Source organism: Nyctereutes procyonoides, unplaced genomic scaffold (assembly GCF_905146905.1).
Source record: "Nyctereutes procyonoides isolate TBG_1078 unplaced genomic scaffold, NYPRO_anot_genome, whole genome shotgun sequence".
Taxonomy (NCBI): Eukaryota; Metazoa; Chordata; class Mammalia; order Carnivora; family Canidae; genus Nyctereutes; species Nyctereutes procyonoides.
This window is the reverse complement of record NW_026575049.1, coordinates 63,423,948-63,448,012: the sequence shown is the minus strand read 5'-3', so window position 1 is coordinate 63,448,012 and position 24,065 is coordinate 63,423,948. Positions and strand designations below refer to the sequence as shown.

Sequence of the window (24,065 nt, the reverse complement as noted above, 5' to 3'; positions counted from 1 at the left end):
GTTTCTTTAAAAGAGGATATACATTTTTTATAACTAGATAGAGCCAAACAAAAGCCCGAATTGACTAGACAGTCATAAAATTTCATATAATGATAGGATTATCTAAAGTAATCAGAGATTTGGCATTGCTTTCAGTTCAATGAGTTTTTCTTAAAATTGAGCAGCTTGGCTAGAGAAGATTTATTAATTCGGAGTTTGTTGTCCTAGGGCAATCGAAGAAACTTATAGCAATGACTAATGTTCATCAAAATTTATGAATCCCTGTTGTAATTGTGACTTTAAAAGACTGAATAGTCTTATAGTATTTCAAAATCTGATTTCACTGAGCCAAAGGCAATTCCTCAATGTGAAATAAGTGAGGACTTCAGGTAACATCTGCAAAATCCACACAATTTGAGTCTCAATACCTGTACCTCCTTGAAAAAATACATGATATATTTGTTTTTCCTTTCCCAGACTTCAGTTCCATTTCCTCACTTTCCAGCCACATCAGTAAGAAAATACAATCCTTTGAGCCATGATGGAGATTCTCAAGTTATATTATAGAAGCATTTATTCCCAAAGACCAGGAGCCAAGACAACTTCAGTTAAAAAAAAAATACATCAATGTAATTTCCTTTATTTAGCTACTCAACTGCTTTAAAATAAACAAATGTTGTGGGGCACCTGGGTGGCTCAGTCAGTTGAATGTCAAGTGTCGGACTCTTGATTTTGGCTCAGGTCATGATCTCAGGTGGTAAGGTTGAGCTCTGCATAGGGCTCTGTGCTGAGCATGGAGTCTACTTGTTCCTCTCCCTCTGACCCTCTTCCTCCATGTGTGCTCTCTCTCTAAAATAAATAAATAAAATCTTTTTTTAATTAAAAGAAATATTTCTTCAAGTTCTTTCAAAGATCCCATATGTTGGTGGCAATGAAAGGCATTAAAACAAAGAAAATTCACATGCTCCATCACATGGGAAAATGTCTCACACTTAACAAGTTAAAAGCACAAATATCAAAAAAAAAAAAAGGCATAAATATCCAGAGACTGAAACAAAAGAAAGAATAAAGAGATGGACCTTCTTTTCCTTTGTCTTACGGGTGTTGTATCTGTGCCAAATAAGCCCCTCTATATCTGGGAACATGTAGAACAAAGATCAAGTAAAAGGAGATAGGAAGAAAACACAGTACTTCAAGAGAATGTCTTATAAAGTAATAGGTTTCGTACTTGCCAATGGCTGATGATCTCTGCAGGCAAATACAAAAGAGGATTTCTAAAATATTTGATCTGCAGTGGCCCAAAACATATGCTTAAGTAGTCAAGTTTCCAAGATGACTACTTTAAAAGCTCATACTCCTTTTGGGTGAGATTGTTTTTAAAACAGCATCATTATCTTATCTTTTCCTAATAAATCTAATTCTTTAATATCCTTTAAAATAGCTGATAAAAGGGAAAAAGAGCCCTGGTAATAATTGCAATTCATTTTTAAAACATTTTTATTTTGAAATAATTATAGATACCAAGGAAGTTGCAAATGTGGTATAAAGAATCCCATGTGCCCTTCATGGTGCCCTCTTACATGGCTATGGTATAAATCGAAACCAGGAAACTGACCTTGGTACATCACTACTGATGTACCAATCACAGGTGGTCGGTTACTCAGTTGCTGCCATTTTTGCGACCTGTATTCATTTGTGTGGGGAGAGGGGAAGGTGTAGTTTTATACAATATAATCTCATGTATATTGATTGCACCACTGCATCAAATTCAGCAAAATAATTTCCTGGTGCTATTACTTTGTTTTAATCTCCCCCACCTCATCCCCTCTGTGTGTCATCTAGTTACCATTAACCTCTTTTCAATCTCTATAGTTCTATTATTTAAAAGACATAATATAAATAGAATCTTGCTGCATTTAGCGTCTTGAGATTGAGTTTTTTCACTCAGCATAATGCTCTTGACGTCCATTTGGGCTGTTTTCCTGTACCAATAGTTTATTCCTTTCTATTGCTGAGTAATATTCCATTGCATATCATACAGTTTGTTCAACCATTCACCCACAAAAAGAGCATTTGGGCTGTTTTCAGTCTTTTGCTAGTCAGAATAAAGCTTCAGTGAACACGCACGTACAGGTTTGATGTGAACATGAGTTTTCTTTTTTTTGAGATACACATCCAAGAGTGTGATTGCTGAATTTATGTTTACTTTTGTAAGAAAATGCCAAACTGTTTTCCAGAGTGGCTGTACATTTTAAATCTCCACCTGCACTATATGATAGATCTAGTTTTTCTATATCCTGACCAGTGGTATAATCACTTGTGGCTCAGTTGGTTGAGTGTCCTATTCTTGATCTCAGCTCAGGTCTTGATCTCAGGATTGTGAGTTCAAGCCCTGCATTGGGCGCTGCACTGGGCATGGAGACTACTTTAAAAAAGAAGAAGAAGAAAAAGAAGACACCTGGGTGGCTCAGTCAGCTAAGCATCTACCTTTAGCTCAGGTCATGATCTCAGGGTCCTGGGATTGGGCCCCACTCAACAGGGAAGTCTGCTTCTTCCTCTTCTTCCCCTCCCTTTACTCATGCTCTCTCTCTCTCTCTTAAATAAATAAATAAAATCCTTAAAAAATGTATATATATACACATATATACACACATATATATACACACATACTTAGAAAAAATCTGGAAGTATATATTAAAAATAATAGTTCTTTCTAGATAGTGATTTAAACATTCTCCTTTTCCACAATGAGTATTTCTTATAATTTTTTTCAAAAGTTTATTTTAAAAGTTTTCTTTCAAAAGTTTTTGTTTAAAATGTGAAAGCCAATTACCACTCATCTTTTGTGTTTTCTGTTGTTGTTGTTGTTTTAAAGATTTTATTTATTTATTTTAGAGAGAGAGAGCACACGGGGAGGGGCAGAGGGAGAAGGAGAGAGAATCTCAAGCAGACTCCCTGCCAAGAGCCTGACAGGGGGCTTGATCTCAGGACCCAGAGATCATGACATAAGCCAAAACCAAGAGTCAAACACTCAAGTGACTGGGCCATCAAGGCATCCCATGGTTTTTAAAATATTTATTTATTTATTTATTTATTTATTTATTTATTTATTTGAGAGAAAAGACAGAGACAGAGAGAGTGAGAGTGAGAGTGAGAGCAAGCTTGAACTTGAACTTGAACCCCAACATGGGACTCGATCTCATGACCCTGAGATCATGACCTGAGCTAAAACCAAGAGGCAGATGTTCAACCTACTGTGCCAACCAAGCATTCCTGTTTTCCTGTTTGTTTTTTGTTTTTTAACTATGCTAAATATGGGGCTCAAACTCAGGACCCCAAGATTAAGAGTCACATGCTCTACTGACTAACCAGCCAGACACCCCCAGCTACCACTTATTGAGCTGTAATATGTGGTAGGTGCTTTATAGACATTGCCTAATTGAATTTTTGAAATGACCTTATGAGGTAGGTGCTGTTATTCTTTACAAAACAAGAAGTTGAAATCCAGAAATGTTAAAAAAAAAAAAACTTTTAAAATGTCATGGCCAGGGAGGTGGGTGGGGGATGGGCTAGATAGGTGATGGGTATTAAGGAAGGTACTTGTTATGATGAGCACTGGGTGTTGTATGTAAGTCATGAATCATTGAATTCTACTCTAGAAACTAATACTCCACCGTATGTTAACTGACTAGAATTTAAATTAAAAGAATTTTTAAATGCCATGGCCAGAAAGTGGTACCAAAATGTAAACCCCATGAGACTGAGGATGTTGTCTGTTTTGTCCACTATTATATCCCTAGGATCTAGAACTCACTAAATATTTTTAAATGAATAATAGGCAGAGCCAGGCTTTGTACCCAAATATGTCTTACTCCAAAACCTCTATCCAAATTCTTGCTCTAAACCAACATTCCAAAGAAGACCTTCTGCAGTTTATGACCTTGATAAATGTGTTCCTTCACTCTTAACTTATTTCATTTAGAATAGGAAGAAATGATTTTAAAAAATGAAAAATGTATGCAGAGTATGAGAATGCTCTAGGAAATATGAAGTCTCATGATAGGTAAATGTGCTGCCCTGGTCAATAAATAAATTAGTTTATAGATAAGCTCAACAAACTTTGTAACATTTATATTTTATTTAACATGGTGTTTGTAGCCATTGCTAGGAAAATTTGGATATTTGACCCTATGTTATGAGTTCAATTCTGAATTTATTATACTATTATTTCTATGGAAAAACTCAGCTTATCTCGTGGAATTCTGACTTCTAGTGGCTTCTCTAGAAGTATAGCACCATTGGAAGATGAATATTTTTGATAGTGCTATTCAAAATCATAATTAATTCCTTAATAGTTACATAGCCTTTTAAATTGGCATGAAATATTATTCTAGGAAGAAACCTGATATTCAAACTAGAATTTTGTGATAGATGTAGCAATGTCAACCTGAATTAGAATAAAGCTTCAACTTATGACAAACATTTCTAGTTCCTGATTAAATTTTACTAATAGAAACATAATATCGTAATTACTAGACCTCAGCTAAAAGACCAAGAAGCATGAGTTAGGCACAGTTATTAAATTTATGAAAGGCCCACTTTCTTTTTTTTTTTTTTTTTTAAGATTTTAGTTATTTATTCATGAGAGACACGCAGAGAGAGGCAAGAGACACAGGCAGAAGGAGAAGCAGGCTCCCTGCAGGGAGCCCGATGCGGGACTCGATGCTGGACACCGGGATCATGACCTGAGCCAAAGGCAGACGCTCAACCACTGAGCCCCCCAGGTACCCCTGGCCCAGTTTCTCATAAAGCAATGTTAGATCCCAAACTTCCTGTCGTTGTTATTACCCCACTGCATGTTGCTGACTAGGGTAAGGCATGAAGAGAGGGATTGAAGATGATCTTACTACAGACATGCCCTCTATCATCATTTTGACTTAATGTTTTTGGGGAATTCAGGCCAGTGTAAAGAGAGAGATGAAACAAACCTAAGAGATGAAACAAACCTAAAAGAGAGCAATAGTGGAAGAAACAAAACCATCACTATTTGAAGACAACTGATTATGTATCTAACAAAATGCACAAGGAATCTGTCAAAATTTTTAGATTTAATACAATAATAAATGGCCAGACAAAACATAAAATATAGAAAAGCCATTTAGATTCTTGAATAACAATAATTACAAACTAGAAAAGACTAATTTTAAAAAGGATCCAATTTACAACAGCAATAAAATATAGATAAAGAGAAACAGAGTTAATAAGAAGGGTTTATTAAAATAATAAAACATCGGGCAGTAACATCTAGAAAGAAAAAATACTGTAAAGATGTGATTCTTAGTGTTACTTTCGAATCTAGTGCAATCTCAAAATAAAAATGGACTTCTTAGCATTTAAATTTAAAGAATGTTATAATATTCAGTTAGAAAAGAGGTGGGGATAACAAAAATATTCTAAAAATGAGAAAGGAAATGAGCAAACAAAAGAGAAATATAAGTCAGTGAAACAGAAGAGAAGTCTCAGAAATAAACCCAGTTGTATATAAGGATTAAGAAATGACCAAGTGCAATATAAAACTATAGAGATGATTTTTAAATACATATTTGTGGAAATCATTCATTAGAAATTTGAATTAAATTATTTTAGATCAAATATTTTGGAATCCCCCCCCAAAAAAATATACCAGAAGTCTTAAGTAACTAAGTACTTTTGTTTTTTTTTAACTAAGTACCTTTAAACTCATAATTAAGTGAATAAACAAGAGTGAATGTTGATCAGATCTCAAGAGATACGATAATTTTCCTTGACTTTGAGGCAAGAAAAGAAACTACAGGGGGAAGAAGGATCATGCTTTCCTACATAACGTTAAAAAGATCTATTCAACTTAAAAATAGGAAAACGAGATAGAAATTAGAGAAATCCGTTAATTTTTTGATTACTGGAACTTTTATGGCCTGTTGTATCCTCTGCACTTCGCACAGTGCCAGGCACATAGTAAATGCTCAATAGATATTTGTTGAACGAATGTTGCAATAATTAACTAAGCAGACTTTGATTAATTATATAAGACAAGGAAGTGACCCTAGAGTCCAATTAGCCAGCTGCAACTAGGAATGGTGAGCACAAATTAATTTCTTTGGCCCAGATGCATAAGAACCATGAACAGGAGGCCGCCTAATCAGCTGTGGAATGGACAAGAGGTGGGAACAACAGGTGGGCTGTGGTGCGCTATCAGGCCAAATCATGTCACACTAGAAGCATTAACTGTTGGAGGGTGATAGCGGCCAACATGCCACACGGGTCTGGGGCAATCAGCAAATGAATGGCTTGACTCAATCAAGAAATCTTGTTCAACTTGGGAGGCCGAGGGACCAGGGTGCTGAATGACAGGACTTATAAACAGCAGACTGAGCTGTTAAACAAAGGGTGTGATTGTGTTTGGAGAGAAGAAAGAGAGGACCACATACTTCTTGTCAGTCTTTTTCTAGGATGATTATTCAATGGAGTGAAACATCCTTAAGCACTTAGGCTTGATGGTTGCTGCCTTTTCCATCTGAGACAGTCGGGGGAATTTTAACATCAGTATATGATTGTTCCCAATGTACAGTAAAAGAAATATTCGTTCAAAACCGTTCAGCAGTAGGGGAGCCTGTGCAGCAAGGTGTTCTGCTTTATTTCCAGTCTGTTTTGTGCTAATGGCTCACAGCATTCAGGTTATTTTTGCTGGATCAGTAAATGAATTGAGCATCATTTGGATAAGGCTAAAAACTGATCAGCAAGGTTTTGTCAAGATCTTGCTTTCTCTTTCGTCGTTGGAAACATAGAGAACCAGTCTAATGTTTGCTAATGTGATGAATCTATGTGTTCCCATCTTTTTAGCCCTGTTTTCCCAGGGTGCTGAAAATAAACACATTGACAGAAATTAGGAGCACACAACTGTCCATCTTCACGGCATGTCTGGATCCAGTGTTTCTCTGCTCTGATGATACCCCCATAGGCTTATCCAGAACAATTGCTCATCTGTCATCCAGACTGGAGGATAGTCAGCTCTTCAAAAGGAGTTGAAAATTTTTTGCAATTATTACTTGACCAGCATATAGGTAACTTGATGGAATGGATCCAATAAGTTGGCAAGCCATTCATTTCCTAGCTATCCATATAGCAACTTCCTCAGTACAATGAGGAAAGGAGAGCAGATTTTTCAAAAACTATTTGTGAAATAGCTGGTAATGACAGGACCAGTGTTTGGCACATGTAAAATAGATATTTCTACATAGTGGTAGGATGAGAGAAACTGTTATGTCAAATATTTTTAACTTCCATGATAAAATTGGAATAATATCAAAAGTGATTATAATCTGAGGCAGTAGAATTCAATTTTCCTTGCATTATGGAGATTTCTCTGAGCAGACCCAGGTTAAACGATTGCTCTGAGGTTTGATGACACACTGATTCCTAGTGCCAACAATGACTTCAGCCTGATGGCAACCTTTACAAATTGCTTCCTGTAAATTCTTTGTGAGAATAACAAGCAATTTATTTTGCTTGAGAGTGACTTTTAGCGAAGGGCCTCCACCCAACAATCTGGATTTAATAAAACAAAATACACTTTGGTATTACAGACATATTTTTTTTTGAGATGTAAGTTCCCCACATAAGTTTTTGTAAGAGGAAAGCATTTTCATTTTACAGTCCATGAAAGCCAGATGGATCCTTATGCATAGCCAGCCACCTATTATTTAGTTTATCTGGTCGGTTGTGGGGAAGAGTGGCAGGGGACAGAAGGCCACTGAAGAATTACATGGGTGTGTGTTCGTGTAAGATTTTCAAGTTAATATTTACAAAAGTCTTTAAAGCCACAACAAGAACAATGCTTGGTCATTCCACCATTTGTTCATTTGCTTATTCAGCACATGGTACTTACTGAGCAAAAGGAGCTCTTGTAGGCTCTGCAGGGTACCATAGTTGAACAAAATAGACAATACTCTTGCTTTCATGAAACTTATATTCTAGTGAGGAAAGAGAAATAAGCCAAAAATTACCCAAAGAAAAAGAGTTTTTAAAGAGAACTCCATGTTTTTAATGGATACAGGAATTATTTATTTATAGAAGAGTAGGTATTAGGAGAACGTGTCTTTGTGACTGGTAGTAGATAAAATCATATTAGTAAATATTTAAGCTAGGATTGCTCAGACACTGTGTATATAATTTATGACCTTGTTCCTGAACTCAGAGAGTTTACAATGTCAACCTGCAAGGTGTTCCTGCACATCATGTAGACAAAGAAGAAAGGAAGAACCATCAGATTTTTTGGTGTACCATCTGAATCAGAACTACCTTGTCTTCACAGTCACAGTCAGTATGAAGTAGGTTTAGAATTCTTGGGCCTTTTGGGACTTAAATAAAGATAGGAATTTTTTGACACTCTGTGTCTTCTATTTGGTAAAAAACAAAACAAAACAAAACACCCACAACAGTATCATTGGCACGACAGAGAAACTCTGTGTGTGTGTGTGGGGGGGGTGCGTGCGTGCGTGCGTGTGTGTGAGAAAGAATGTCCAATCCACTTTGCTCATTTTACTGAACTATGATTAAAGGCCTCAAAAAAAAAGTTTTTATTTAAATGGAAGATAGTGAACACACAGTGTTGCATTATTTTCGGGTACACTATAGTGATTCAACAATTCAATACATGACCCACGATAAAGGTTTGACTGGGTTTTTTTGTTTGTTTTTTTAACAAACATAAAAAGAAGGACCTTGGCCCTTATGAGGTAAAGACCTTAAGAACTCTTTAGAACACCACCTCTGGAATCTCTGCTCTGTCTTCTATTCCCACTAACTCTTTCTTCAACTTTCCTCTTTTCAATGTTCTCTGCCAGCTGCAATCATAAATCAAAGTCTACGATCATCTCCAGATACATCGGCCTCAGGTCTTGTGAAATCAAAATCACTTCATGCTTCTGCTATCCTCCGGTCCATCAGAACTACAACACTCACCTCCTCAATCTGGTTACTGAAGAAATAACATTCTTAAGGACCTTTCTCATGTCCCTGACCACCATTGCTTATGGTTCAAAATTGTGCCTCTGAGCCTTTCTTCTCTAAGAACATGCATTCACCTAGCAAACATGTGGCTCACATGGGACAACTGGGGCCTACAAAGAAATTGAAGGTGCATGGTCCCACTTTTATAAAGTTTATGGTTGAGGAGAGGGCCAGCTACACAGATAGCTCTAAAACAAGGCAGAAACGGGTAAGCACCATAAAAGAGAGACAAATGAAGTGCCATGTTTGCTTAGGAAGCTTCTGGTGAGGAGCCTCAGGATAGCAGCCTGTAGCAAGACTTTAAAGGACAGGTAGGATTGCACCAGAACGGGGATGAGCAAGCAGATGTGAGTTTATCTTTTTATTTTATACTTTGTTCTCTTCTGAGTACACTATGCAGTCCTTCTCATTTTTATTTATATTCTTCAGATGAGCCTTTCCTAATAAAAAAAATCTTTTTAAATCTCATAAACCTCTTTTTAATTTTCTTCCATTAATATTACTTTAAATCTTTAATAAGCTCGCTTTTAATTGGGTATTTAATCAACTTTACAGTGAAAGTTAAATAGGAATATCTAAGTAACAATAGCAATATAAACTTTCTTCAAAAAAAATCTCAAATCTTGTGTTTTCATAAACCCTAAGACTTTTCCCATTCTATTGCTTGCATAAAAAATAATTGTGCATAATTTTTAGGAACCAGTATTTATCATTCTGAATTGTACATTTTTTTCTCATCTGCTATTGTTTTCTGCAGTCCTTAACCCATTTTTTATGTTTCTCATATTTATCATTTCTACCAGCAATATAATGTTTTATTATATCAATGTATCACATTTGATTTGCTGTGTTCTTATTTCCCTATAGATGTGGGGGAAGATGGGGGAGGAGGCTTTTTCTCATTTTTAGATGTACTAGTGAGTATTTCCACACACCCTGTATGCCTTTTCTTTCCTCTCAATTATCTCCTCAATATAGGATACATTTTCTAAAGTTAAACAGGGTAATATATAGTGTATGACTAAGGGTGTGAGTGCTGGCAGTCTGGCTATGCTTGAATCTTGGCTCTACCACTTACTGTCTGAGAACTTGAGCAAATTACTTAACCTCTCTGAGATAGAGTGTCCTCATCTAAAAAATAGGAGTAATAGTAGTACTCATGTCACATGATTAATGTGAGAATTTTACAAGTTAAATATACATATAAACCCTTAGGACTATGCTTCACACATCATAAATGTTCAATAATGGTAGGATTTTTTTCTAAGATTTTTTTTTTTAGATTTTATTTATTTATTCATGAGAGACAGAGAGAGAGAGGCAGAGACACAGGCAGAGGGAGAAGCAGGCTCTATGCAGGGAGCCTGACATGGGACTCGATCCCAGATCTCCAGGATCAGGCCGTGGGCTGAAGGCAGCACTAAACTGCTGAGCCACCCGGGCTGCCCTAAAGATTTTATTTTTACGTCATCTCTATACCCAATGTGAAGCTTGAACCCACAACCCTGAGATCAAGAGTCACATGCTCTACTGACTGTGCCAGCCAGGTGCCCCTTGATAATGGTAGGTAGTTATTAATTATATACATTTCCCGGCATACTGTTCATCGCATTCTAAAATTCAGTAAATGCAATTTCCTTGTTTTCATCCATCCAAATTACTACAATTTGGACAAAGTACTTGATCATTTCTATTAATCATGGAATTATAAGCTCAGGGTTGGGAAGAATTTTAAAGATTTAGTCTCTGGCTCATGTCAGATATGTTCAAGATGCTTTCCAGAAAAAGAACATTAGCTTACAGAAGCATCAGAGGCCTCCAAACCTTCATCTTTGTGTATTGTTATTTTTATTTTATTGGTATAAAAATTCTACCTATGTTTATCACATTTGTATTTTTCAATTGTAAAAGATGGAGCCCTTGGGTTCAAGTAAAACACTTCAGACTTTTACAAGAAGGAAAGGTAGGGGGACAGCTGGGTGCTTGTTTCCTCCTTCTGTCTCTGGCATCTGCTCTTCTCTGTTCATTAGTTTCATTTTTCAACCTGGCTTCCCCCTGCCCAGTAAGAAACCTGGCCCCTGGGAGCTCCCAGGCTTCCTTTGACAGTGACCACATGTCTTTATCAACTCCACATGCCCAGGAAAGGAGTCTTATTGGCCTGGCTTGGGTCAGTTGCTCACTTCAAAACCCATCAACTGTGGCTAGGGATTTGGCCACTGTAACCAGTGATCCCTGTCAGAGTCATTTATCTGAAGTGGAAGGAAAAGCATTAACCTGAAGGCAGAATGCTAAGCAGAAGGGTCCTGGCCAACTTACCAAATGATAAGTTCTATTAACTCAAGTGATGAGAGGGGCTTGATATGTTTCATATCTGGTTACTGTTCTTGTGTAAACCTCTTCCTCTTATGTAAAATGTTCATATATTTGACCATTTGTCATCAAAATATATTTTTCCCTTATACATTTATGTCATAATGAAGCACCTGGGTGGCTCAATCAGATAAGCTCCAACTCTTGATTTCGGCTCAGTCATGACCTCAGGGTTGTGAGATTGAGCCCCATGTTGGGTTCCATGCTGGGCGTGGAGCCTGCTTAAGATTCTCTCTCCCTCTGCCCCTCCTCCTCAAAACAAATAAACAAACAAACAAATTTATGTCATTTCCCTAAAGATTTTGGGAATACAACTGTGCAACTACTAAAAAAATTTAGAATAGCATCAGGATTATTGAAGAACTACCATGTTTAAGGAGTTGCTCTTGGTATTATGAAAAGTTTAGAGAGCTGCATTACTGTAGAGAATTTAGTTTCTAATGGGGTTGAATATATAAATAAAAAATGAAATAAGAAAGGCTGTACACTAGTTGCTCCTCAACTATGGAGACTACGTTCTTAAGAACTCTAAGGCAGAAGGCCTGTGGTTCAAGAACTTAAATCCCTATGATAGAAATCATGTTGGGGGAAATGCTACTTGGAATAAACCTCTGAACGCCATTTAGTTCTCTTGAACTAAAATAAATAGGACTTTTATACATCTTACCTTCATAATCATGACTACTACATGGATATTCAACCCTTTATCATTTCATACTCAGAGGCAAGATATCTTTCAGGACCTTCTTTCCTATAGTTTCATTAAGATATTTGTAAATCATTCTGTAGGACTGTTAAAAAATACCCCTAGTGAGGGGTTGGTCCTCCTCTGAATGTTGGAGGTCTTATTTTATGACTTGGTGGTTTCTATCAGACACATTAGTATCTTTTCTATATTCCTTACACACCAAGGGCTTCCTAACAAGTATCTATGACTTTGCCTTAAGGGCTTCTTCTGGCTGCAGAAGCAGATTTGGTCAGGGACAGGCTAGAAGTGCTGGAGATGCAACACCTTCAGGAGCAAAAGGAATCAATAGAAAAATTCACCAGTTCTCACCTCTTGGGTGGGATGCCTCGAGGTGGGGCTTTACAGTGTGCCAGAGGTCTCTAGAGGGACTGGGCCCTAGCTGACTACAGCAGTTATGTGTTTATTAACACTTTGCATTGACCTCCTAGGATGGCATCTAAACAAACAGCTTGCCTTAAAATCCGTGTTTCAGGTTCTGCTTTTGGGGGGAACTAAACTCGGGAGGAAGTTTGACTCCCAGCTTCTAGTCTCTGCCTCCTAAATATCTAGGTCCTCTCTATTTTCAACTTCCATTTCTCTCTTTCCCTAGTTACCCAGGGAAGGAGAAGGAGGGAGCTGCAATTTACCTATCCCAGGACTGAAATTCTACAGTTGCTGATAAAATATACATCTGTGTATATTAAATAAGAATTATGTCTAAGAGAATGTCACGGTTAGGGAGTCTAAAATGGTGGGTCAAAAAGGAAGTAGAAATATAACCTGAGCAATCACAGAAGGCTTCACAGAGAGGTCTAGTCCTATCACCCATTTTACAGATGGGGAAACTAAGATCCATATGGTTAAATGACTGACTCAGAGTCCTACAGCTTATAATTGGTGACCAACCCCCCACTCCTCACCCCTCAATCCCTTCTGTGCTCCACCCCATGCTGCCCACTCACCATTTGTCCAGAGGCAGTCTTGCCTCCTCCTTTGTCTTTTGTTGGCCTTGAAGTTTGCCATGGGGACAAAGCCTGGAAAAGGATGAGAACAAATAGCACATTCTCCTAAGCACTCTCCAAGTGCACAATATCAGCTGTCCCGGGAGGGTTTTGATATGGGTTGAAAATATTGTTTTGTCTTAAATCTTGGAAAAAAATCTCGTTGCATGGAATTTTTTTCTCCAGAATTAATCATGGGTAACATACTCTTTATCCTTGTTCTTTGATGAAGCAGAAAACAAAATAGCCATTGTAGGCACCCTTTGTTTACACCCAGGGACTAATGACGTTGTACACCCCTCCCAACCGAGCAGCCCTTGGGTACTGGTCTCTCTGAAGAGTGCTGAACGCCCAGGCTGCTGACTAAGCCTGTCCCAACCCCAACTTTTGCCAAGGAGACAATTCCTCTGTTTGTTCTTGAGCTTGGTCATATCAAATATTCTCAACAAGTTCTTCCAATTTCTGTTTTTAAAATAAAAATCAAAAGACCAGCACATTCCTTTTATGTTTGTGCAAATGAAGCAGAGGGAAGAAGCTGGTGAAACTCTAGCAAAAGCCTTTTGATATGTAACTTGAGCGATTGCCTACTGAAGTCCTAAAGTACAAATTAAACTATATTTATTATGTATTATAAATATATTTGTTTCTGATTTCAAGATTGTATTTTGGGTCCTGCTATACACTGTGGAATCAATATTCTAAGAATGAGTCTGTCTTTGTTAACCTCCAGTAATAGTGGAGGCATTATTGGGGATTCACTAAAATACAACTTTCTCTTCCTACACCATGCTTTGTTTCAAAGGGGGGGGGCATCATTAGTGCACTTAGTGTCCACTCTAGACAGTGCTATTCATCATGAAGTCATTTCAGGCAACCCAGCATCAGATGAGGGATGCATTGACACTATACCACGCACACTACACTGTTTGGCTCTCATTTTCCACCTTGTTTCATGTTTGACTTGGATCTAATCAGGCATGTCTCACTACAGAAAACATTCTTTTTCCTCAAAGATTTTTAGGACCTGGACTGTGTGCTGCTGCAAGGCATAGTTGTAGGATCTTCACAGAAGGTCCTCAGCCTGCCTCAGAACGTGGCTTGGATGTAGTATATATGTCCCCAACTAGAAAATAGATGCAACTTCTATCCCATTCCTCTTTCCCTAAAATTGCCCCTCACTGCCCCTACCAGGGTCTCTGCTTCTCTTACAAGGGACTCACTGTAGAAAAAAATGGGAGCCTCTAGAAAATGAGGAGTACTTAAGGAAAAAGAAGAAATTCTAGGAAGCAGGAACAGCTTGGGGGAGCTGTTTCCAGGAGCAAACATCCAGCCAGGGATGGGCCTTGTTTTTGGGAAGCACCTCCTTTGAAAACAAACATAACAAATATGTAAAAAGAAAGGGGGAAAACCTTCTAGAAAAACACTGGGCTCATCTGTCATTTTCATCTTAATATGGTTTGGTTCAACCAGATTGCAATTCTTACAGACCAGCTGCACCAGGAAGATGGAATTTTGTTTGCTGGGGAAAGACAAGTAGATAATTCTAGAGCATGGTGACCTTCTGGAAGAGGGACAGGGGTGCACTTGTGTGTGTGTGTGTGTGGGCACAGGACACCCTAAAAGAGGTATGAAAAGGAAATAAAAAAACACCCAAAGCAAACATCACTAATTCAACACGTGCCCTAAGAAAGGTGTTAATTGTCTGCCCTATGTTCCTTCTCCTTCATCTCTTTCTCCTCCTTATGCTCTCCTTTCTCCTCCCTTTTGAGTTTTGGGTCTGTAGCCCTTGTTCCTAGAAATTTAAACCAATATTATTAGTATAAGAATTTAGCAGCATTATTCATTAAGTTGGCTTTTCTGGGAGTATGCTATAAATCTGTCACAGTAACTTATAATATTACTAATGGCCAATAATTAATAATTACGATTCTCCTCTGTCTCCTCCTCCTCGCCAGCTAAGCTTCTTTAGGGATCTTGTGTCAAGTTCCAAATTTTTGTACACTGCAGTCCCCAGGCTGGACAACGAAAGAATTCAAGGAGAGGGGGAAACAGACAGGGTGCAAGGGCGCTGGCTTTGGACATGCAGATCGGGTCCCATACCTCAGGGTCAGGCCGAGAGGGTGAGTGGAATCTGAGACCTAGTCTGTGCTCTGCTATCCAGGCTGACTATCTCGGCTGATAGCAGCATCTGCAAGGCAGATGGGGCATCTTTTCTCATTCGCACAGAGGTTGTGGGCTGGCCATGGCCCTGTGCCTAAGATGGGCCTAACACTGATCACCAGAGCCAGTGACAGCATGCCCAGGAGACGCTACACCTTTTTTGGAGGAGTTCCAAAACCAACATTCGGGAGTGTCGAGGCCAAGTTGAAGAATAAGCATCTTGGGGAATGGTGGGGAGGAGATGCACAATCCAGCATTCAGGTTCAGCAGGATGCCTCCAGCTAAGCAGCTCCTTTCTTGCCTCTCTCTGGCAGCTTTCGTTACATTGCCTTCACCTCTGGTGTCTTCAAGGTACTCTGGTTTGTACCATTGATATTTCCCCTAAAAATTTTCAGAAATTCAGTTTGGTTATAGGCTGAGTCCTACCGGAATTGAAGGAGCTCTTAGAATTTCCTCTTTATCTCCATCTCCCTCGTTACTTCTCTTTAATGCCTACAGTCAAGCCTGGTCCTTTAACAAGTAATCAGATTTGCCAGATTCTTGATTTGACCTGAGAACAGCTTTAAGCAAAGCTTGTTAGAAAGTGAGTTACAGTGTGGCTTGTTCGTCTGGAGCCTATGGAGGACGTTACAGCTGCCACAGCAGGACAAGCCGGCTTTGTTCGTCCTGAACCACGGCAGTGTCTCATGCTCTTCCTTGCTCTCTGTTTAGCACTTCATCTTTATCTAATCTTTAACAAAGCGTAGTCTGTGCAGGCAGTGTGTGGTAAGCATAGTGAATCAGCCCATCCTTCTGGAATGTGGCAGCAGTGAACAGGGCCTAAATATTTATTTCAAATATAATCTATCCTGTAGCCCTCCACATCCAAGGATTTTCCAGTTTAAAATATCTATAGCCCTATAATTCATATGGCTTTTGCCGTAAGAGGCCATGCAAATGGACTCAAGCATCACAGTCCCTGCCAAGGGAAGAAACCATACAGCTGGCCCTTCTAGGGATTGCATAGAGACAGAAGGGGACTCTGCTTTGAGCGAGACTGCCGCCTAAGACGGTGCATATTGCTGGGCTACTGTGGTCTGGATGGCTATGAATGGAGGACAGAATGGAGTAGGTTGTCTATAGTAACAAATAGTCCCAAAGCCTCAATGGCTCAGTATGCCAAAAGTTGATGTTTGCTCATGCTAGATGTCTAGCTTGGGGAGGCAGGGGGATCCAAGCTGAGCAATTCCATCTCAATACGTGTTTTTTATAATTTCCTCAGCAGGGCAAAGAAAATACAGTGAATCGTGCACTGGTTCTTAAAGTCTCTGACTGCAAGGGACACATGTCATTTCTGTTTCTATTTCATTGGTTAAAGTGAATATGTCCACAGCTAATTATAAAAAAGGAAAGGAACTGCACTCCTACCCCATATCCTAAGGAAGAGAATGGGAATACTTGAAACAACCCTAATGATGACTGTGGGGTGTCCAACTGGAAGGACTCTAGCATAACCTTTGTATTTTAGGAGCTCTCAACCAGATCAGTAAGAACTATTTCCATATTTATGTGTCCGGCGGCTGCTCTTACATCTCAAGTGTCTTAATTCCAAAGGTAGTTCTTATAGACAATTATCCAGAGAGAAAAGCAGTAAGTCCGAATTCTTTCCAAGCAGGTTCACTAGATTTTCATCTTTAAAATAAAGAATTCAAAAAATAAATAAATAATAAAATAAAATAAAATAAAATAAAATAAAATAAAGAATTCCATAAAATACAGATACTCATTATTGAGAAATAGCTTAAGGGAGTGACTAATTCTCAGAAGCTTCAGAAATAAAACATGCCTCCAGTTCATGGACACTGACTGTCCAAAGAACCTACTCTTTCTGAGTATTGTCCTTTCTTTCCACCTTTGAGTCACAGAATGGAAGCAGAAGGAATCTGGCGACCATTATGTTCAACATGAACTTCTTCCCAAGACAGAGCATATTGGATCAGAGTGGACTTTTGACCAAAGCTGGGCCAGAGTTTCTTCTTTAAGAATTTGGATGTCAAACTAACAGAAACTATGAGGAAATAGTGGTTTGACTACTTGGTCTCAGTTGTCTGTTGACTAGAGATGTAACTGATATGTTAGTGCTCACTGACTATCCCTATGCTCCTCTCCATTTCCCAGTTTCTCAGGTCCCTTGTTAGAATGGAGCCATGTGACCAAGTTCCAGCCAGTGGAAGAGGGACAGATATGACAAGCCACATTTAGGGTTGGCTGTGGGAAATATCCCTCATCTCCCTCCACTTTCTGTTTCCCCACCACAGTGACCTTGGAGGCCACAAGATCAGTCGGCAGAGCTATAAGATGGAGGGGTGCTGTCTGTTGCATAGAACATTGGGACATGGGTAAGGGAAAAGAATTACAGATTCGGATTTATTTTTTGCTTCAACAAATCCTAGACTCTCCTGGCTAATGTAGAACCAACAGAGGAGTGGCTTTGTTCTGCCAAGAATCTAAGAAAAGCTGATTTACAAAGAGGGAGACAAATGATGTACTTTGTATGTGGCAGAGTTAAGAAAAAGAGTCCCTGGTTCTAATTCCTGGTTCTAATCCCTTCTTAGGGGTAAATCGCACTTCTGTCCTTGGCTTCGGTCATGCCCTGATATCATTATTATAGTAAATGTCCTGTTTTTTTATTAAGCTTGTACCAGAGTTTCTGCCTTTTGCAACCAAAACAAAGCTATAACCTTATAACCTTTATAACTTTTAATATCTCTCGTATCTCAGTGCTTCAGCTCATGCTTTACTCGTTATAGCATGAAAACAACTAACAAGTTAATAGATGTGATGCTGACTTAGATTTTTAATTCCTTCATGCCAGGAATGCCAAGAACTACAGCAAGATCTTGTCCAGATATAATTCCATAGTACAGTCAGTGCTTATACCACCATTCTAGAAATTACAGATCTTGGTTACTTCTCCAAAATTCAAATGAAGGTGGATAATCTTTTCAGTTTTATTGGTTACAAATGACTGCTGACAAGTTACTCAACTTCTGTAATTGTAGTAAAATTCTAGAGCTATCAAGTAAGGGTTGCTTGTTCAAGAACAGCTAAGGAATTGATTGCCTCTTCAGAACCTGTGCCAATTTCCTTTCTGCGGGAGGGCTAAATAGTGGATACCTTTTATAGAAGGAAAGCCATCATCGAAGAAAAACTCTCTCTGCCATGAATAAGCTGAATGCAATCACAGAAACTGCAGACAAAAGAGCTTTTGATGACAGCTATTGCTGATGCCTGGTGCCTTCAAAGGCATTCCAGGAAAGGTGAAGGAATGATTATGACTAACAATAACTCATGCTTCTTCCAGGATGTTACTCATTGTGCCAATGGATCACTTGAGAAATATGTCAGCGAGTCAGTTCATACTCAATTTGACCAAAAGATCCGGGTGCCTAAGCTCTTCACATTGAACTGAGTAAACCCCAAATGGATACACTCTCTGGGACAAGTAAAGGCAGGAGAGCTTTGATAATAAAAAGCAGTTTGCAGTTTGCTCCTTTAGTATCCCCTTCCAGCATCCCACCTCCTATGTCGGAGCAAAATGAAATTATCAAGGCTAATGAAGAAAATCTTGATCACACTCTCCAAAAAGATAAAGGACCCAGGGGAAGGAGAAAGGTGGAAATACCAGTAGAAAATCTAATAACTCACCAAACATTTAAAATAAAATGAACTTCTTAGTATTGGAACTTATATATGGTGATATATCAAAGGTCAGTTAAAATAATAATGGTTACAAACAAAAAGGATGTTGGGCCAGATGGTCTAAGGTCTTTAATTTGAAATTCCATGATGAAAGGACTTTGTGGATTTTTGTAGGGCAAGGACCAAATGTGGCCTCTGATTAAATTCGTCCTATGATAATGGCATTGACATTCATTATTTTATTTTTTTGACTGTGTCAGTCATTCATAAGAGTTTATTAAAATATGCAGCTGAAAGAAGAATGGAACCCAATACCCATGGACTCACCATCCAGCCTTGTCTAAGAATGAAATAATATTAATGATACTTCATAAGCTCCTGAGCCAACCACAGCTGCATCTTCCTCCACTTATCCCCCTCAATGGCTACTAGTTCACAATCTTATGTTAATTGCTCTCATCTTTCTTTATGGTTTTACTACCTATGACTCTATGCCCATACAACATATTGTTTAGTTTTGAAACTTTGATAGAAGCATAAAGATTAGACTTAAACTATTAATTGAAAACTCAGGGATGAATACAACATTATCCCCTGGTGTCAGCTCCCCTGAGAGTTTACAGGAGCCCTTCCTGGAGAAGTCAGTGAGCAAGGTTGGAAGGTAGTCATAGCAAACACAAGGCTCTGGACAGTCAGGGCATGTGGCAAGGCTGCCAGGTAAGCCTGATACTGCATCAGGCAGATATATGGTCAGAGGATATAGGATGCCCTCTATTTTCTACCTTACCCCCAGCCCTCAGATACAGAGTTAAACAGAAAGTTTGATGAGATAAAATGAGTGTCCTTAGGTGATCCAGGTAGTAGGGCATGGAAAAGAGAGCAGGAACTTTATCAACAAACGATCATAACAAAGATTAGAATCTAAGCAAGGCTCACTCAGGCATTGTCTTGAGGTTGGAGAAGAGGGTAAAATAACAGTGGAAACTTGGCTATGACAGAAACCAACATGTCGGTCTCTTGAGTCTCACATTTCTCTCTGGGATAGTTGCCTTCTGTACCTATTGATAGCTGTCCTGCAGTCTGTCTTCACTCTTCTCATGGGGATTCCCTTTGCCTTCCTCCTGAATTGGATCACCTGTTTCTTTTTTTTAAAGATTTTTTAAAAATTTATTCATGAGAGACACACAGAGAGAGGCAGAGACACAGGAAGAGGGAGAATCAGGCTCCCTGCAAATAGCCTGATGCAGGACTCGATCCCAGAACCCTGGAATCACAACCTGAGCCAAAGGCAGACGCTTAACCATTGAGCCATCCAGGGGCCCCAAGATCACTGTTTCTAGTATCCTGGACTGAAATGCATAATATGTGGGGCCTAATTAAAAGTGAAAATGCAGAGTCTCTTGTTAAAAAATTAAGACTGGGGCACCTGGGTGGCTCAGTGGTTGAGCATCTGCCTTTGGCTCAGGTCATGATCCTGCATCAGGTTCCCTGCATCATTGAGTCCTGCATCAGGTTCCCTATGGGGAGCCTGCTTCTCCCTCTGCCTATTTCTCTTTCTCTCTCTGTCTCTCATGAATGAATGAATAGATAGATAGATAGATGATAGATAGATAGATAGATAGATAGATAGATAGATAGATAGATAGATAGATAAATGTTAAAAATTTCCAGATGGTGACAGCAGAGTATCCAAGTATGGGACTCTTCTATATGTGGGACCTGTGCAACAGCATAGGTTGATGCCAGCCCTACCTATATGCTATGTTTTCCTCTTTCTTAATTTATTCTCTTATTCTAGGAGGGCACATTCTCCAGTAGTCTTTTTTGAGAAAGAATGTATGCAACACAAGCTTTTTAAAAATTTTTAATGATTTTATTTATTTATTTGAGAGAGAGAGAGAGAGAGAGAGCATGAGTGATGGGGGAAGGGACAGAGGGAGAGGGAGAAGCAGATTCCCCACTGAGCAGGGAGCCTGATGCAGGGCTCAATCCCAGGACCCCAGGATCATGACGTGAGCTAGATGCTTAACTGAGCCACCCAGGCACCCTGAAATAAGTTTTTGAGACTTGAATGTCTGAAAATGTCTTTGCTCTCTCATCATACTTAAATGTAAGCCACTTTATTATACAACACTGTATTCTGAATGCTGCTCCCTGGAGGTGTGTAATACAGTTGCTCTGCTTGTTGATGGGTTGGCTGGGTATAAAATTCTAGATTGGAAACAATTTTCCTTCAGAACTTTAAAGGTATTTCTCCACTGTCTTATTTATAGTGTCACTCTGGAGAGGTCTGAATTTATTTGAGTTCTTAATTCCCTTTATATTACCTGTTCATTCCTTTCTAGAAGTGTATATACATTCTCTTTGCCCCAGAGTTCTGAAATTTTGCGAGTGTGCCATTGTGAGGTTCTATTTTCATTCATTGTGCCTAGGACTCTCTAGGCCCTTTTGATCTGACAACTCATGTTCTTCAGTTGGGAGAAATTTTCTTAAATTATTTCATTGGTAACTTTCTATGCTCCACTTAGCTGTTCTCTCTTTCTGGAGCTTTTATTATTTGGATGGTCAGCCTTCTAGAACAGAACTCTCTTTCTTACTCTTTCCTCTTTGTCTATACTCTGCTCTACTCTCTAAGAAAATCCTTACTCTTACCTTCTGGCCATTCTTTTTTTTTTTTTTTAATTTCATGATTATGTCTTTAACTTCTAAGAGCTCTTTTGTTCTCTAAATTTCTCTCTTAAAATGTCCTATTCTTGTTTCATATATGTGGTCCTCCCTTATCTGAGGATATAAGGATTTCTTGTTTATTTTCTCCTCCCTCAGAGTTGCTGTTGCTCCACATTTTTTTATCTCTATCTTTTTTGTTGGGGATTGTACTCAGATATCTGATAATCCTTATTTTAATCAGCTCTTAACTAATAACGAGGAACTAAAAAACTGCTTAAAACACTGAGCAAAGTGACAGACTTGTTGACTTTGAACTTCATTCTAAGGTGACCTAGGTGAGCTGTTTCAATATTCAATACTGAAGTCAATCTTTTTACATTTTCTTCTTGTTCTATTCAGAATCCCAGAAAAGACCATTTGAGTTTCCTCCCTGGTAGATGAGAGTCTGGCTGAGACACAAGAGAGAAAATAGGTCTGGAGAGTCAGAATGTATGAGCTCATTCCCCCCCCCCCCCCCAGTAAGAAGCCCTGCTCTCAACTGTGCTTGGCATCCTTTAGTCTCAGAGCATATTACTCTCTATAGAGACAAAACCTCCAGATTTCCATCATCATGGGGGAAGGACAGTATCTGGTACCATAAAGAGGAAAAAGGCAGTTAGGAATGCAATTGTTTCTCAAGTAGCTTCTTCTCCCTTGAGGTCTACCTCTTACCCTGTCCTAGGCATACCTGATGCTGCCAATTCCTGAGCTCCTGAAGATTCTACAATTTGAAGCCAACTTTCTTGGGGCTGTTGTTAAATCAATTACTACTTTCCCATGTACTTTCCAGCTTCCAGAATTTCATTGCCCTTACCATCTCTCCTATTTTCCCTGTACTTGTATGTTTATATCTTTGGTAAAGTATCTCTTCAATGTAGCTATACGGTCCTTCAGGAGGAAATGAAATTAGATGCATGCATTCAATTCACCATTTAAACTCAGAACCCCATCTTCCTTTTTTTTTTTTTTTTTTCAGGTTTGTTTGTTTTTTTAAAGTAAGCTCCAAAGCCCAACATGGGGCTTGAACTCATGAACCTGAGATCAAGAGTCACATGCTTTACCAACTGAGCCAGCCAGGCACCCCATAATCCCACTTTCTTTGAACAGCCTTTTTAGAACTTACTGTACCTTGTTTTTATTATTCAAATGTATTGATGATGGGGTTGGTATACTGACATGGCAGTGACAGCTAACCTCCAAATCCCATGGCTTTGGCTGGTGGCTAAATGTGGGAAATGTTGATGGGATTACCCAGGAGTGACCAACACTCCTTCCTCTTCTCTGGCAGCTCCTCAGCTTGGCCACTCGGGAGCTGACATGTTCTTACATGATCTCACATGCAGATTAGAGTTGATTGGCTTAGGAAAATCCATTACCCAGCTAGACCAATAACTCACTTCTCTGGGATTCTTGGATATCAGCCAGAGGAAACCATCCTTTGTGGAAAACTCTAAAATGTAAATTTCTCCCCTCCTGCCACCCAAATTTTGTTGCTGGGTCAAGCTTACCTACACCATCCTTTCTTCTCTCTTAGAACTGGAGCACGAAGAAGAGCCCAGAATAGTGGGGGGCCATTGGGAGTTCAGAGCTTTCATCTTCTATAATGCTGATGATTTAGGAGATAGTACACCTTCTCCTCCCCACCCCCCACCCCCACCCCCCACAAAGGAAGTGAGGTTTAAAAGCATTTTAGTATTAAAATGCAAATTTCACCAGTAACTAAAATTTTCCCTTCAGGAAACTCCTAGTGCAATAAAAAAGATACTGACTTTGGATCCAAAGAGTTTTAAGATCGATATTCAAATGCAGTGACTTTGGGCAATTTATTTGATCTCTTTTCCCTCAGTTTCTTCATATGTGTAATGGGATTAAAAGCATAGAGATTTAAAAAGACATGGTTTAAAAGGTGGCTGGCCTGTAGTTAAGCTCTGTAAATGTACAGTCTTCCCCATTTTCCTCATCTGTCAGCATGGAGCAAGTAGAGCTTGTTCTATACAACAACTATTCCCAAGTGTTAAAGGAGGACACATCAGCAAAAATGTGATCTACCTGAAGCCTGGGGACCTCTGGGAAGGCTATTTCTTACAGCTTTTTGAAAAGGAAAAAGTAACTGAGGGGCTCTTGGCTGGCTCATTTGGTAGATCATGGGACTCTTGATCTTGGGGTTGTAAATTCAAGCCCTATATGGTGCTACACTTGAAAATAAAATATTAAGGGGATCCCTGGGTGGCTCAGTGGTTTAGCGCCTGCCTTTGGCCCAGGGCGTGATCCTGGAGTCCTGGGATCGAGTCCCGCATCGGGCTCCCTGCATGGAGCCTGCTTCTCCTTCTGCCTGTATTTCTGCTTCTCTCTCTGTGTGTGTCTCTTATGAATAAATAAATAAAATCTTTAAA

At 39.0% G+C, this 24,065-nt stretch overlaps 1 long non-coding RNA gene across 1 annotated transcript; it reads right to left on the bottom strand.

Annotated features, from left to right (window-relative positions):
- Nucleotides 1-721: 721 nt before the first annotated feature.
- Nucleotides 722-13,157, bottom strand: LOC129511662 (uncharacterized). The gene is made up of 3 exons (XR_008664878.1): nt 13,087-13,157; nt 7,904-7,988; nt 722-828 (listed from the first exon to the last, which is right to left on the bottom strand). It is a non-coding gene; the product is annotated as an uncharacterized LOC129511662 (long non-coding RNA).
- Nucleotides 13,158-24,065: the final 10,908 nt, after the last annotated feature.